The following is a 16,763-nucleotide window of genomic DNA, read 5'->3' as shown; positions in this document are numbered from 1 at the left end:
TTATTGTTAGATTTAGTGTTGATATGTGTGAGATAGACATGTGCATTGGACATTTATGAAAATACGGAACAAATCACGTCCCGTATCAGTTCAATACGGGTGAGGCGCAGCTGGCCGCGCTACAGCTCCCCGCAGACAACTGGCTGGTCTACGCAGACCTCTGCGGGGCTGTCCTCCAGCGCGTGGGTCGCACTCCAGAGAAGCAGCGGCAGTGCTTCCACGCGCTGCGCCTGGAGGAGGTCGGCCGGCCATTCGCATTTGGCCAGCAACTCCAGGACGCCTGCTGCCGGTGGCTGAGGGCCAACAACCGCGACGCTGAGGGAATCATCGACCTGGTGGTGCTGGAACAATTCATCGCCCGACTTCCGGAAGGAACAGTGGAGCGGGTCCAGTGCCATCGCCCGGCGTCGCTGGATCAGGCCATCGAGCTGGCGAAGGACCATATGGTGGCTGTTCCGACGGCAGGACAGCATGTCTCCTCTTCTCCCCTCTCTTCTCTCTATCTCTCCCCTTATGTTTCTCGTCCTGACCCCATTCCCCCACCGCAGAGGCAGGGGCCGGCTCCACGGTGCCCTACCGTTTCCTACTTCCATGTCTGTGTCTTCCCCCCCTCAGGTGAGTGAGCTCCAAAACACCAGTGCAGAGGGAGAGCCTGGGCCGGTATGCTGGCACTGCAGGGAGCCGGGGCACCTCCAGCATCAGTGCTCGGCGATGGAGGTGGGTGCGGTGGTCTGGCTCCCCGACATGCCAGGGACTACCCTCAATTGGGCCAGAGCGTATCGCATACTGGTGAGTATCCAAGAGGATATGTATCAGGCTTTGGTGGACTCCGGCTGTAATCAGACCTCAATCCACCAAAGCCTGGTGCAAGATGAGGCATTGGGGAGAGCACAATTGGTGAAGGTGTTGTGTGTGCATGGGGATGTTCACAACTACCCTTTAGTGTCGGTCCACATTCTATTTCGAGGGGAGAAATTTAAGGTGGTGGTTAATTAAAGTAAAGGTGGTGGTTAATCCTTGCCTTACCCACTCGATGATTTTGGGGACTGATTGGCTGGGATTTCGGGAATTAATGTCACATTTAGTGAAGAGTGGGGCCTGCCATAATTTAGCGGGGGGAGGTCCTGGTGTGGCATTGGTGGGAGCAGCTGTCACAGAGCCGTCTACGTCATCACTGCATCAGAGTGAAGAGCAGCATGCTCCTCCTCCCTCTCTCGGGGAATCTCTCGCGGATTCGCAGTCACGAGACGAGACTCTGTGGCATGCGTTTGACCAAGTGAGAGTAATCGATGGTCAAACGCTCCAGCCAAATGCCACCCCGTCCTTCCCCTATTTCTCCATTGTTAAGGATAGATTATACCGAGTGATGCAGGACACTCAGACGAAGGAACCGATAATGCAGCTTTTAATCCCAAAGAGCCGCCGGGAATTTATATTCCAGGTGGCTCACTTTAATCTCATGGCCAGACACTTGGGGCAGGATAAGACACTAGCCTGAATAATGGCCTGGTTCTATTGGCCAGGGATTCGCAGCGATGTCCATAGGTGGTGTATGGCGTGCCGCGAATGCCAGTTAGTAAATCCCGCGGCCATTCCAAAAACCCCTTTTGCACCCTCTGCCATTAATCGAGACCCCATTGGAAAGAATTGGGATGGATCTCGTCGGGCCATTAGATCGGTCAACATGAGGATATCACTTTATTTTAGTCCTGGTGGACTATGCAACGCGATATCTGGAAGCAGTGCCTCTTCGCAATATCTCAGCACGCAGTATTGCAGAAGCGCTCTTCCGTGTCATCTCCCGGGTTGGAATCCCCAAAGAGATTCTGACTGATCAAGGCACTATGTTTATGTCATGCACACTGCGCGAACTGTATGGGTTACTGGGAATTAAGCCTATCCGCACCAGCGTGTATCACCCACAAACGGATGGCTTAGTTGAACGGTTCAATTGCACCCTCAAGAACATAATTTGGAAATTTGCAAGCGAGGATGCACGTGACTGGGATAAATGGCTCGAGCCCCTGTTATTCGCAGTGAGAGAGGTCCCACAAGCCTCCACGGGGTTCTCCCCGTTTGAATTATTATACAGGCATAAGCCGCGTGGCATTCTAGATGTGCTGCGTGAAAACTGGGAGGAGGGACCTTCAACAAGTAAAAATGAAATTCAATACGTTATTGATCTGCGCGCCAAACTCCACACACTCACACACCTAACCCAGGAGAATTTGCAGCAGGCTCAAGAACGACAAGTCCGTCTGTACGACAGGGGCACGCGCCTTAGGAAATTCACACCGGGAGATAAAGTACTTGTGTTGTTGCCCACGTCAAGCTCCAAATTGATCACCAGGTGGCAAGGACCCTTTGAGGTCACATGGCGAGTCGGGGACGTCGACTATGAGGTGCGCCGAACGGACAGGGGTGGGGCGTTACAGATTTACCATTTCAATCTGCACAAACTCTGGAATGAGGAGGTCCCCGTGGCGTTGGTGTCGGTGGTTCCAGAGAAGGCAGAGCTGGGGCCGGAGGTTCAAAAAGGAAAATTGACATCGCCCACCGCTCCGGTCCCCTGTGGAGACCACCTCTCTCCGACCCAACTCACGGAGGTCACCCAGTTGCAGACAGAATTTTCTGACGTATTCTCGCCCCTGCCCGGCCGCACCCACCTCATAGAACACCACATTGAGACGCCCCCGGGGGTGGTAGTGCGCAGCCACCCTTACAGACTGTCCGAACACAAAAAAAAGGTGGCTTGGGAAGAACTCGATGCCATGCTTGAAATGGGCATTGTCGAGGAATCCCACAGTGACTGGAGCAGCCCGGTGGTCTTCGTTCCCAAGGCTGACGGGTCGGTCCGGTTCTGTGTGGACTATAGAAAAGTCAATGTGGTGTCTAAATTCGATGTGTACCCAATGCCTCGTATTGACGATTTGCTTGATCGACTAGGCACGGCTCATTTTTATTCGACACTGGATTTGACAAAGGGATATTGGCAGATCCCCTTGACTCCATTATCCCGAGAGAAAATGGCCTTTTCCACACCGTTTGGCTTACACCAGTTCGTCACACTTCCTTTTGGGCTGTTTGGGGTGCCCGCTACATTCCAGTGACTTATGGATAGGGTCCTCCACCCCCACGCCACTTACGCGGTCGCATACTTGGACGATATCATTATTTATAGTAATGACTGGCCACGACACCTAAAACACCTAAGGACCGTCCTTAGGTCGCTGAGGCGAGCGGGTCCCACAGCCAACCCAAAGAAGTGTGTGATTGGGCAGGTGGAAGTATGGTATCTGGGCTTCCACTTGGGCAATGGGCAGATGCATCCCAAAATCAATAAGGTGGCAGCGATTGCGGCCTGCCCGAGGCCCAAGACCAAAAAGGGGGTGAGACAGTTCCTGGGGCTGGCTGGCTACTATTGTAGGTTTATACCTAGTTATTCAGATGTCACCAGCCCGCTGACTGATCTCACTAAAAAGGGGGCACTAGATCCGGTCCAGTGGACGGAGCAATGCCAGCGGGCTTTCTCTGAGGTAAAGGCTGCACTGTGTGGGGGGGCACTGTTACACTCCCCTGACTTTTCTCTCCCCTTTGTTTTGCAGACGGACGCGTTGGACAGAGGGCTGGGGGCTGTTCTGTCCCAGGAGGTGGAGGGGGAGGACCATCCAGTGCTGTACATCAACCGGAAGCTGTCGGTGCGTGAGGGCCTGTACAGCACCATAGAAAAGGAGTGCCTCGCCATCAAGTGGGCAGTCCTCGCCCTCCGCTACTACCTACTGGGACGCCCTTTCGCCCTCTGTTCGGACCACGCGCCCCTCCAGTGACTCCATGGCATTAAGGATTCCAACTCACAGATCACCCGATGGTATCTGGCACTCCAGCCATTTAAGTTCGAGGTGGTCCACAGGCCGGGGGCGCAGATGGTCATGGCGGATTTCCTCTCCCATCGGGGGGGGAGTCAGTTGCAATCTGGACAGCTCCCTGGCCTGAGTCAGGCGGTGGGGGTATGTGGCAGCGGGGGCGTGGTCAAGCGTCGGTCTGTGAATGGAGGGTGGAGTCAGGGAAGGTAAGTGGCAGAATCACTGCACCTGACATGAATTAACCTGTGTTTTGTGTCTTCCCCAGTGACTGCGCCCCATAAAAGGAGAGAGAGAGCAGAGAAAGGGAGCTCTCTCCCGACCAGAATGCATGTGTGTGCGTGTGTGTGAGAGAGTGAATGAGCTGAAAAGCCACACATACAACAGAAAATAGAAGTTTCTGAGAACTCAGTTCTGGCCTGCTGTGCTTCTGTGCTCCACCCACCTGCTCTGGTTCTACATAATGATATTCACTTCACCTGTCAGTGGTCATAATGTTGTGGCTGATGAATGTATATGGAATTATGTGGTAAACAAGAAAGTGTTAAAAATCCAAAGTGTTTCATATTTTAGATTCTTCAGAGCATCCACCGTTTATCTTGATGACGCTTTGCACACTATTGGCATTATCTTAATCAGCTTCATGAGGTAATCACCTGGAATACTTTTCAATTAACAGGTGCCTCATCAAAAGTTAATTAGTACAATTTCTTGCATCCTTAATGTGTTTGGGATCAAACAGTAAATAGTAAATAATAAAAATACAGTAAATAGCCCTGTTCCACAACCGTAGTAGTCCATATTAAATCAAGAACCGCTCAACTAAGTGAAGAGAAATGATGTTCATCATTACTTTAAGACATGAAGTGTCTTTTAATTAATAAAAATAATAAAAAAAACATTGAATTAAAAAAAAGAACAACAACTTAATTCATCACACATAAATTGTGAAATTCCTCTCTGCATTTAACCCATCTGAGGCAGTGAACACACACATGCACACACACATGAGCAATGAGAACACACACACATACCCAGAGCAGTGGGCAGCCATGCTAACAGCGCCCGGGGAGCAGTTGGGGGGTTAGGTGTCTCGCTCAAGGGCATCTTAGGCTAAGGCTGCCCCATGTTAACCTAACCACATGTCTTTGAACTGTGGGGGAAATCAGAGCATCCAGAGGAAACCTACTTAGACATGGGGAGAACATGCAAACTCCACACAGAAAGGCCCCTGTCGGCCACTGGGCTGAACCCAGAACCTTCTTGCTGTGAGGTGGCAGTGCTAACCACTGCACCACCATGCTGCCCTCAAGGTGTGTCCAAACTTTTGAATGGTTCTGTATATACTTCAGTGATACAACATCAGCTCCTAATTATAATCAAGTCAGTTTATTTGTATAGTGCTTTTAACAACAGATGTTGTTGCAAAGCAGCTTTACAGAAAATTAAAGACTTTAAACGTGATAATTTTATTCCTAACGAATTTATCTATCTATACCTGATGAGCAAGCCTGTGGTGACAGTGGCAAGGAAAAAACTCCCTCAGATGACATGAGGAAGAAACCTTGAGAGGAACCAGACTCACAAGAGAACCCATCCTCATCTGGGTGATAACAGATATCATGATTATCAATAAGTTGCTTCTATAACTGTGTCCTATAGAGTCACAAAGTACAACTGTGTAACCAGGAGATTCATTATAGTTTTAACATGAAATCTGTTTTGTTGAAGTTATCAACTGTTCATTGATGGAGACTTGAGTGTCAAACTGTTCATGACAACTACAGTCCTAAAGTTATCATGGCAACTGTCGTCCTCAGTCATGATAGCAACACTATAAGTCTCCAGAGCCATCTTCCACATGCAACTTTTGACTGTCCATATGAGGCCATCCTCTACAGGAGCAATGTGATGAGAATCCAGCCAGAAGTAGGGCATCAGGATGGATCAGGCAGGTCCGAAGAGCAGAAGAGGTAAGCATCACTGGTGTCTGAGGACTGACATGTAACTCAATAGAAAGAGACAGACAGAGGGAGGGGGGGCAGGTTGTTAGGTATGCCCAGAAAAAAAGAAAGAGGGAGGGGGGCAGGTTGTTAGGTATGCCCAGTGTCACCTAATGGTTAAGAACAGTATACAGTTTGCGCTGAGTGCAAGCAGAGACTCCAGCAAGACTAACTATGACAGCATAACTAAAACGGGAGAGCCAGAAGGTAATACAGACATGAGGGAGCTTTGGAAACCTGTGCTTACCTGCTATGTCTGGCACCCTGGCTCCTGGCATACACCTGACTAATGCTGCTGGTGCCTGTAAAAGCCTAGCTAATCTCATGTGCCATAAAATAGAGTCTCCTATAACCAGAGCTCCTTCAGGTTTCTCAGGGGGTGCTTCACCAAGGAGAGCAAACCTGTTTGACACATGAAGTGGAGAGGAGTGGTGCTCCTGTGGGTGAGCCTCAGCGGTAGCTTGGACTCTATGATTATGCTGCTGAGTCATCACCCATTTGCCCTGCTGTGAGGGCTCTAATGCCGGAATGAGGGGATTGCTAACTCTACCTAGGGCATCCAGACATTCCCCTACAGAAACTACACTGCTTTCATTCTCAATAACCCTCTCTAGAGTCTGGATGCTCTGAAGCTGCAATCTTCTCCAACATAGAGCTAACTAACCTACACTTATCACAAATAAAACTATCACTAATGACAGAGGAAGAATGACTCTGTTAGGACTAGGACTGTTTTGGCCTCTAGAGGCCGCTGTTATTTCCTTTTCATGTCGTGTTTATTTTGGCCTCTAGAGGCCGCCACTGTTCCTGTGTCTTGTGTTTGTGTTAATTGCCTAATTATCTTCACCTGTGTCCTTAATTAGTTTGTCTATTTATACCCCTGAGTTCAGTCCTCTTGTCACGGAGTCTTTGTGCTGTTATGTTTATCTCCAGTTTCCTTTGTACTGTGTTTTTTTGATCTTCTTAGCTTTTGTATTTTTGCACTTTGCTTTTCTTTTGGATTACACTCTTTGGTTTTTTTTTGTCTTTTGTTTTGCCCTGTATATAGTGTATATAGTTTAAATAAACCTTTTTGATTCTTTTTCTACTTCCGCCTCACGCCTCTGCATTTGAGTCATCCCCCTGGTGGCCTAGTGGGGGTTTGCTGGATCATCACACCAACGAACCAGGTTCGAATCCCAGCAAAACCCTAACAGAAAGACTCCGTCATGACCGACTCAGCAGAGGCTGCTTCAACTGTCTACCCGGCCAACCTTCAGGGAATTATGGCAGCTTTGACACGCTTCGGAGCAACCATGGACGCTCATGGACGTACGCTCACCAGCCAACGTGAGGCCCTCGCTCGCCACGAGGAACTGCTTCAGCAAATTGGGAAAACCCTGGCACAGCTGACATCTCTGCCTGCATCTCCTGCTCCTGATCCAGTTCCTGCTCCTGATCCAGTTCCTGCTCCTGATCCAGCTCCCACTCCTGCTCCAGTGCCTCCTGCAATGCTGCCTTCTTCACCTCGCGAACCCAGCCTTCCTGCACCACAGAGGTATGACGGCAAGCACAGTGAGTGCCGAGAGTTCCTTACCCAGTGTCAACTCACCTTTGAGCTTCAGCCTACCACCTACACCACGGATCGCCGCAAGATTGCCTTTGTGATCACCTTATTAGCTGGTAAGGCGCGAGCCTGGGCTACTGCTATCTGGCAAAGACAGGGACCTGAGTGCTTTGATTTCCAGCTGTTTTCTGAAGAGATGCTTCGGGTCTTCGATCAGGCAGACATCAGTACCGACGCAGCCCGAAAGCTCATGTCCATCCGGCAAGGAGGAAGCGTCGCAGATTACGCCATCTCGTTCCGAACACTCGCAGCAGTAAGTGGATGGAACGAGACTGCCCTGGTGTCAGCCTTCCACCATGGTCTGTCTGACCCCATCAAGGACGGTCTGGCCTCTATTGGATGCCCAAGTGACCTCGAAACCCTCATCTCACATGCTATTCGTCTGGACAACAGGATGAGAGAACGCCACCAAGCCTTGAGCCCCCCCAGCCTCCCTACCTCTACCTGGAGACCGTCTACCTCCTTCAGTGACTGTCCAGAACCCATGCAAGTGGGTCGTACTCGCCTCTCCGCATCTGAGAGGGAGCGCAGAAGGAGGGACAAGTGCTGCATCTACTGTGGCAAGCCTGGTCACTTCCGAGCATCATGTCCCGAACTCTTGGGAAAAGGACCGCCCCGTCCAGCCGAGGGAGGGTTGTGACGGGGCCTACCCTCTCTCCCGGACTCCCTGGCCAAGGAATCTACATCCCGGTCTCCATCTCCTGGGGTGAGTCTGTCCACTCTTGTCAAGCTTTGATAGACTCAGGGGCGGCTGGGAACTTTATGGATATTCACTTCGCCCAAAGCATCAATATTCCGACTGCACCTCTTGAAGTCCCACTGTCTGTGTCTGCCCTCGATGGCCAAGCGTTAGGTGATGGAAGAGTCACCCAAGTTACTTCTCCAGTTTTCCTCCAGTCTCAAGGTCACAAGGAAGAAATATCCCTGCACCTGATTCCTTCACCTGAGTTCCCAGTTATTCTAGGCCTTCCTTGGCTTACTCGCCACAACCCTCGCATAGACTGGGTAACAAGCCAGGTTGTGGAATGGGGCCCTGCATGCCATGCCTCTTGTCTGCTCTCTAGCTCTCCTGTGTCTCCTGCCGAGCCCCCTGATCTCACCGAGTTATCTCAAGTTCCCACAGAGTACTGGGATCTCAAGGAGGTATTCAGCAAGAGCAGGGCCGCCGTTCTTCCTCCGCACCGGGCCTACGACTGTGCCATCGACTTGCTCCCTGGGACTACCCCTCCTCGTGGCAGACTGTTTTCACTCTCTCAGCCAGAACGCAAGGCCATGGAGGAATACCTCAAAGATGCCCTGGTCTCTGGGTTTATTCGACCCTCCACTTCACCTGCTGGAGCCGGCTTCTTCTTTGTCGGCAAGAAGGATGGGGGGCTCCGACCATGTATTGATTACAGGGGCCTGAATAAGATCACTGTGCGCAACCGATATCCCCTTCCGCTGATGTCCACAGCTTTCGACCTGCTCCAAGGCGCCACCGTCTTCACCAAGTTGGACCTACGGAACGCATACCACCTCATCCGTATCCGACAGGGAGACGAGTGGAAGACTGCCTTTAACACCCCGTCTGGGCACTACGAATACCAGGTGATGCCCTTCGGACTCACCAACGCACCAGCTGTTTTTCAGGCCCTAATCAACGACGTCTTAAGGGACATGATTAACCTATACGTTTTTGTCTACCTCGATGACATCCTTATCTTTTCCAAGACCGTGCAGGAGCACCGCCACCATGTCCGCCAGGTTCTCCAGAGGCTGCTACAGAACAATCTGTTCGCCAAGGCCCAGAAATGCGAATTTCATGTTCCCGAGGTCTCCTTTCTGGGATTTATTGTACGGACAGGCCAACTCCAAATGGACCCTGCCAAGACCCTGGCCGTCCGGGATTGGCCTACTCCCAAGTCCGTTAAGGAGGTTCAGCGGTTCTTAGGATTCGCTAACTTCTACCGCAAGTTCATCAGGAACTTCAGTTCTGTGGCAGCACCCATGTCAGACCTCACCAAAGGGACAGGTGGATCTTATGGCTGGTCTCCTCAGGCAGAAAAGGCGTTCAAAGACCTCAAGGACCGCTTCTGCACGGCACCCATTCTGGTTCTCCCGGACACCTCCCAACCATTCATCGTGGAGGTGGACGCCTCGGACAGTGGTGTCGGCGCGGTGCTCTCTCAACGTTCGGAAGGAAAGCTGCACCCCTGCGCTTACTTCTCCCACCGCCTGAGTCCTGCTGAGTCCCGGTACGATGTGGGGGATCGAGAACTGCTAGCGGTCAAACTGGCCCTTGAGGAGTGGAGGCACTGGCTGGAGGGAGCACAACATCCATTCCTGGTTTGGACTGACCACAAGAACCTGGAGTACCTCCAGCAAGCCAAGAGACTGAACCCTCGACAGGCTAGGTGGGCCCTGTTTTTCAGTCGATTTGACTTCACCCTCTCATACCGCCCCGGCTCCAAGAACACCAAACCTGACGCACTGTCCAGACTGTTCTCTGCCACTAACAGGGAGAATGAAGTCGGGCCTATTATCCCTGTGTCCCGGATTGTGGCCCCTGTCCGCTGGGGTATTGAGGAGGCTGTCCGACGAGCCCAACGCCAGGACCCCGGTCCTGGGACGGGGCCACCAGGCCTCTTGTACGTCCCACATCAAGCCCGGGCCAAGGTTCTCCAGTGGGGTCACTCTTCCCCTCTCACCGCCCACCCAGGAGCTCGGAGGACCCTGGACTTCCTGAAAAGACGCTTCTGGTGGCCTAACATGGAGCAGGAAGTAAGGTCATTTGTCCTGTCCTGTGAGGTTTGCACCAGAACCAAGAACCCACGACAGCGTCCCCAGGGTCTCCTGCATCCTCTGACCATTCCCCGGCGTCCCTGGTCCCACGTGGCAGTCGACTTTATCACGGGTCTCCCTGAGTCACAAGGTAACACGGTCATTTTGGTCTTAGTTGACAGATTCTCCAAGGCCTGCCGCTTCATACCACTGTGCAAACTCCCCTCTGCTCTTGAAACTGCGAAACTTTTGTTTAATCATGTCTTCCGAGTCTTTGGTCTTCCACAGGACATCGTCTCAGACCGAGGGCCCCAGTTCTCCTCCCGAGTGTGGCACGGGTTCTGCAAGGTCATCGGAGCCACTGCCAGCCTCTCCTCTGGGTTTCACCCACAGTCCAATGGTCAGACGGAGAGGCTCAACCAGGACCTGGAAACCACCCTGCGAGGCCTGGCTATGGATAACCCGACATCGTGGAGCACCTGGCTGCCATGGGCGGAGTACGCCCACAACACCCTGCAGTCATCGGCCACCAAGCTGTCGCCATTCCAGTGCCAATTCGGGTTCCAGCCACCTCTGTTCCCGGACCAGGAGGAGGACGCGGGGGTGCCCTCGGTCAACCAATATGTGAGACGGTGTCGCAAGACCTGGAGCAAGGTCAGGAAGACCCTCATACAGACCTCCAGAACCAACCAGACTCAGGCCAACCGCCATAGAAGACCTGCACACGCTTTCCGCCCTGGGCAGCGTGTTTGGCTGTCCACTAAGGACCTTCCACTGCGGGTGGAGAACCGCAAGCTTGCTCCTCGCTACATTGGCCCCTTCAAGGTGGTGCGCAGGGTGAACCCTGTCTCCTACCGGCTCCAGTTGCCCCGGACTCTGAGGATCAACCCCACTTTCCATGTTTCCCTGTTACGGCCCGTACTGACGTCTACGTATGCCCCTGCCCCTAGGAACCCCCCACCCCCCCGCATCTTCCAGGGGCAGACTGTGTTCACTGTGAATCGCCTGCTTGACTCCCGCCGGGTCCGCGGCGGGTTGCAATATCTGGTGGACTGGGAGGGCTATGGTCCTGAGGAGCGCTGCTGGGTTCCTGCTCGGGATGTCCTTGATAAAGAACTATGTCGGGACTTCCATTCGGCCCATCCGGATCGCCCTGGGAACGTCAGGAGACGCTCCTAGAGGGGGGGGGTCCTGTTAGGACTAGGACTGTTTTGGCCTCTAGAGGCCGCTGTTATTTCCTTTTCATGTCGTGTTTATTTTGGCCTCTAGAGGCCGCCACTGTTCCTGTGTCTTGTGTTTGTGTTAATTGCCTAATTATCTTCACCTGTGTCCTTAATTAGTTTGTCTATTTATACCCCTGAGTTCAGTCCTCTTGTCACGGAGTCTTTGTGCTGTTATGTTTATCTCCAGTTTCCTTTGTACTGTGTTTTTTTGATCTTCTTAGCTTTTGTATTTTTGCACTTTGCTTTTCTTTTGGATTACACTCTTTGGTTTTTTTTTGTCTTTTGTTTTGCCCTGTATATAGTGTATATAGTTTAAATAAACCTTTTTGATTCTTTTTCTACTTCCGCCTCACGCCTCTGCATTTGAGTCATCCCCCTGGTGGCCTAGTGGGGGTTTGCTGGATCATCACACCAACGAACCAGGTTCGAATCCCAGCAAAACCCTAACAGACTCAACATCCTGCACTCAACATACTGAAGAAGCTGAATGTGTACCATGATAAATGTTTGATGTACCATAATTGAAGATCTGTTGATATTAAGGTAGATCTGATGTGGATGGCCTCCAATTGCGGTCTTTGCACGAGAATGCAAAAACTTCCAGTCTTTGGCATTCTCCGAAACAAAATTAAAATGCAGAAAAAGGGAAAGTGAAAATACAAACAAAAATGAAAAAGATAGTGGAAAATTATTTGTAGAAAAGATGAAAAAAGATTGTAGATTAAACTCCAACACCAAAGAAAAAAGACTCGTGGCAAACAACTCGAAAACAAGAATTACGTCACAGGAAACTGTGTCACGGCATCACAGCTATTGACGTCACAGCATCAGAATTCATCATAGCCCTACCATACACCTCATAACTCTTACTTTTCTTAACTATACTTCTTATATGTTCTTTCTACGTTAGTCTGGGGTCAAAATGTGCTCCAAAAAATGAAAGCATTCTGCTCTCTTTATATTATTTCCAGACAACTTTAGAATTCCTCCCTTCCCTTACTTTCTTATTGGATGAAAAACATAGCTTTAGTTTTTTCCACTCAGAATTTTAAACCCCATTCTGTTCCACATCTTTTCCACTTGATTTATCTCTTCTTGTAGTTTCCTAACTATATGTTCTACATTCCCTCTCCTCTTCTACAATGCTCCATCATCTGCAAACAGAGACCTTTCTGTGCCTGATGGTACACTTTCAAATATATTATTTATTATAACTGAGAATAATGTAGGATATATAACACTCTCCTGAGGCATACCATTTTTTTTTACAACATGGCTATCTGAGAACCCTGATACTGTTTTAACCTCAGTTGTCCTTCCACTTAGAAAATCCATAGTTCAACAGAAGGTGTTTCCCTTAATTCCCATTTGATGTAACTTGATCAACAACTCTTCTCTCCATGACATATCATATGCTTTTTCCACATCAAAAATCACTGCGGCCACTGTTTCGTTATTAACCTGGGCTTTTCTGACCTCATCCTCTGAACACATAATCAGGTCCATTGTGCTCCTGCCTCTCCTGAATCCACTTTGGTATGCTGCCACCAAGCCCCTCTTTTCCAGACAGTGCATGAGCCTCTCATTAATGATTCATTCCATTAGTTTACAGATATGTGATGTTAGGGCTATGGGTCTGTAGTTTACCAGCTTACTAGGATCTTTCCCAGGCTTTCTCATTGGAATTATAATTGCTTCCTTCCATCTCACAGGAACTCACAGTTCCTTCCAAACTTTATTGAATAATGACAGCAATTTACTTAAAACTCTTCCACTTAGGTGTTTAATCATTAACATATTTTCTCTTGTATCTTCAACTTTCCAATAGTAAATGAGATATTTAATTCACTATCTCTCTTTTATTTTTTTGCCAGCTGAAACATCTCATCAGCTTTGGATCAAATGCCCTCACATTATAAGTTATAAATCCAAAATACAACTAAGTTCTTTTGGGATATGTTTGGCATCAAACTCAACCAGGACTGTGTCTGTATTTTTTTCTCAGCTCCTCTTGTCATTCTTTTTGTATTTTTAATGACTGTTATGCACTTTAAGGTTTTCAACTAGCTCCCTCATACTGACACTAAGGGAAACCCCTATTAGTCTATGACCCCCTTAACCACTGGTTCTCTGCTCTCCAACTTTCACTGTTTTTGTGACTTTAACTTTTCCTAAAAGCTAAAGGGTTAGGTGAAGCCATGGCCTAATGGCTAAAGAAGCAGCTTTGGGAAGAAAAGGTGACTTGTTCGATTCTCTGGACCAGCAGGAATGGCTTACGTGCCCTTGAGCAAGGCACCTAAACCCCTAACTGATGCTCTGGGTATGTGGTACATTGCTCTGGATAAGAGCATCTGCTAAATGCCTGTAATGTAATCCTACACACAGTCGCTTTCTTGTCCTACACTCACATATTTAACTTTACTTACATGCTCTGATTAGTTTTGTGAGATTTACAGGGTTCATTTTCTTTTCTCCCCCTTCTCCCTCAAGCCTTATCACAACATTAAGGAATCCTATGTTGGGATTCTTTGCTTCATCCGCCTGTTCCTCACTCTCTGTTTCTCCCAAGCTAGCCTTCTGTTTCTTTCTCTTCCTATCACTAGCCTTCTGATACCTGCCTCCCTTCCTCACAAGAGTTTGATCAGTTTTAAATGGTCCTTGATCCCTTGCTGTCATGTTCGACATCCTCCTGAGACAGTGTTTCCCTGTACTGAATGCATCCAAGAAAGAAGAGTTTTTATAAAGCGGTGGGCAGATGTAACAGTTTATAATCTCATCTCATCTCATCTCATTATCTGTAGCCGCTTTATCCTTCTACAGGGTCGTAGGCAAGCTGGAGCCTATCCCAGCTGACTACGGGCGAAAGGCGGGGTACACCCTGGACAAGTCGCCAGGTCATCACAGGGCTGACACATAGACACAGACAACCATTCACACTCACATTCACACCTACGGTCAATTTAGAGTCACCAGTTAACCTAACCTGCATGTCTTTGGACTGTGGGGGAAACCGGAGCACCCGGAGGAAACCCACGCGGACACGGGGAGAACATGCAAACTCCACACAGAAAGGCCCTCGCCGGCCCCGGGGCTCGAACCCAGGACCTTCTTGCTGTGAGGCGACAGCGCTAACCACTGCACCACCGTGCCGCCCCAGTTTATAATCATGTCTAATAAACATTTTAAACCATTTCCATATTTGTAAACCAATATTTGTTGGTTAAAAAAAAAATCAAACTTTCAATTTTAAAAGCCAGGAGAAGACAAGTGACAGGGTTAGTCAAAATTATGTTAACACAAAGAGCAGAAACCAATCGGATCTGTAGTGGAAGTTCATCAATGGTGTACTGCTGCACCATCTGTAAGTAGACGTCTGACATCACTGTTGGGGTGTCAAAATAGTAGGGCCCAATTATGCCAGCAGCGATCACGGTGTATCACACATTCAGGAGAAATATAATCCATTAGTGTTAACATATTTTGACTAAGCCTGTGTATATATATATATATATATATATATATATATATATATATATATATATATATCTGTCTGTATGTCTGTCTGTCTGTCTGTCTGTGTATCTCCATCTCCTAAGGCTTAGAACCTAAAGTTAATTAAGACACTTGTTTCTTACCTGGTTTTCATAATCAGAAATGTTTAATAAACATTATAGTTCACTTTCACATTTGTAAACCAATATTTGTGGGCCAAAAAACAAATATCAAACTTTCAATTTTTTAAATCAGGGGAAAATAACAAGTGATGTTTTCTTAACAAGCCTCAATGTATTTTTTAAATCAAATTAAATTAAATTAAATTAAATTAAATTAAATTAAATTATTTATTTTTGCCTCAGGCTTAGAACCTTAGGTTTATTAAGACACTTGCTTCTTACCTGATTTTTCTAAATGACTATAAATTATAATGAGATGAGGGGTACTGGGGTCATTTCTTTTAATTATATTTTCCTACATCATATATTAATACAGAGAGCAGCAGCATTGAATATTGCCTGAACAGGGAAAGGAGAGAGATACTGTACACAAACTGGTCGTTAGCTTGCCCTATTTCTTAAAAGATCCGAGTCATTTGAATCGATTCATTCGTGTTTCAATAGGGCGGGAGAAGAAGTGAACCACAGCAGCTACAGTGAGCTTCATATTATTTCTCTTCTCATCTCATCTCATTATCTCTAGCCGCTTTATCCTGTTCTACAGGGTCGCAGGCAAGCTGGAGCCTATCCCAGCTGACTATGGGTGAAAGGCGGGGTACACCCTGGACAAGTCGCCAGGTCATCACAGGGCTGACACATAGACACAGACAACCATTCACACTCACATTCACACCTACGGTCAATTTAGAGTCACCAGTTAACCTAACCTGCATGTCTTTGGACTTTGGGGGAAACCGGAGCACCCGGAGGAAACCCACGCGGACACGGGGAGAACATGCAAACTCCGCACAGAAAGGCCCTCGCCGGCCACGGGGCTCAAACCCAGACCTTCTTGCTGTGAGGCGACAGCGCTAACCACTACACCACCATTTCTTATTATCTCATCTCATCTCATTATCTCTATCCGCTTTATCCTTCTACAGGGTCACAGGCAAGCTGGAGCCTATCCCAGCTGACTACGGGCGAAAGGCGGGGTACACCCTGGACAAGTCGCCAGGTCATCACAGGGCTGACACATAGACACAGACAACCATTCACACCTACGGTCAATTTAGAGTCACCAGTTAACCTAACCTGCATGTCTTTGGACTGTGGGGGAAACCGGAGCACCCGGAGGAAACCCACGCGGACACGGGGAGAACATGCAAACTCCACACAGAAAGGCCCTCGCCGGCCCCGGGGCTCGAACCCAGGACCTTCTTGCTGTGAGGCGACAGCGCTAACCACTACACCACCGTGCCGCCCGTTTCTTCTTATTATTATTAAATTAGGCATCTGATTTTTTAACAACAATAAAAACATTAGCCTATTTATACTAAGCCTATATGTATAATTTTACCTGCTATTCTATAAAACCTTTTGGTCTTTATACTGTACTTTTGAAAGGTTTAATTCAGTCATGCAAACACTGATTTCACACACTCTCTAAACAGCTATGTTTTAGTTAGTTATGGCAGGGTTCTTGGCTGAATTGATAATCACATGATCAATTTTTTCGCTGCCTAATCAGATACAAGGTACCAGGGGTTAGGCGCCTTGCTCAAGGGCACTTGCGCGAGCTCTGCTGGTTTAGGGACTCGAACCAACAACCCCGAACCTGTTTCTCTAACCATTTAGCCATAGCTTCCCCTAACTGT

The sequence above is a fragment of the Neoarius graeffei genome, chromosome 1 (genome assembly GCF_027579695.1).
Source record: "Neoarius graeffei isolate fNeoGra1 chromosome 1, fNeoGra1.pri, whole genome shotgun sequence".
NCBI classification, from domain to species: domain Eukaryota; kingdom Metazoa; phylum Chordata; class Actinopteri; order Siluriformes; family Ariidae; genus Neoarius; species Neoarius graeffei.
Note: the sequence above shows the minus strand (reverse complement) of the source record.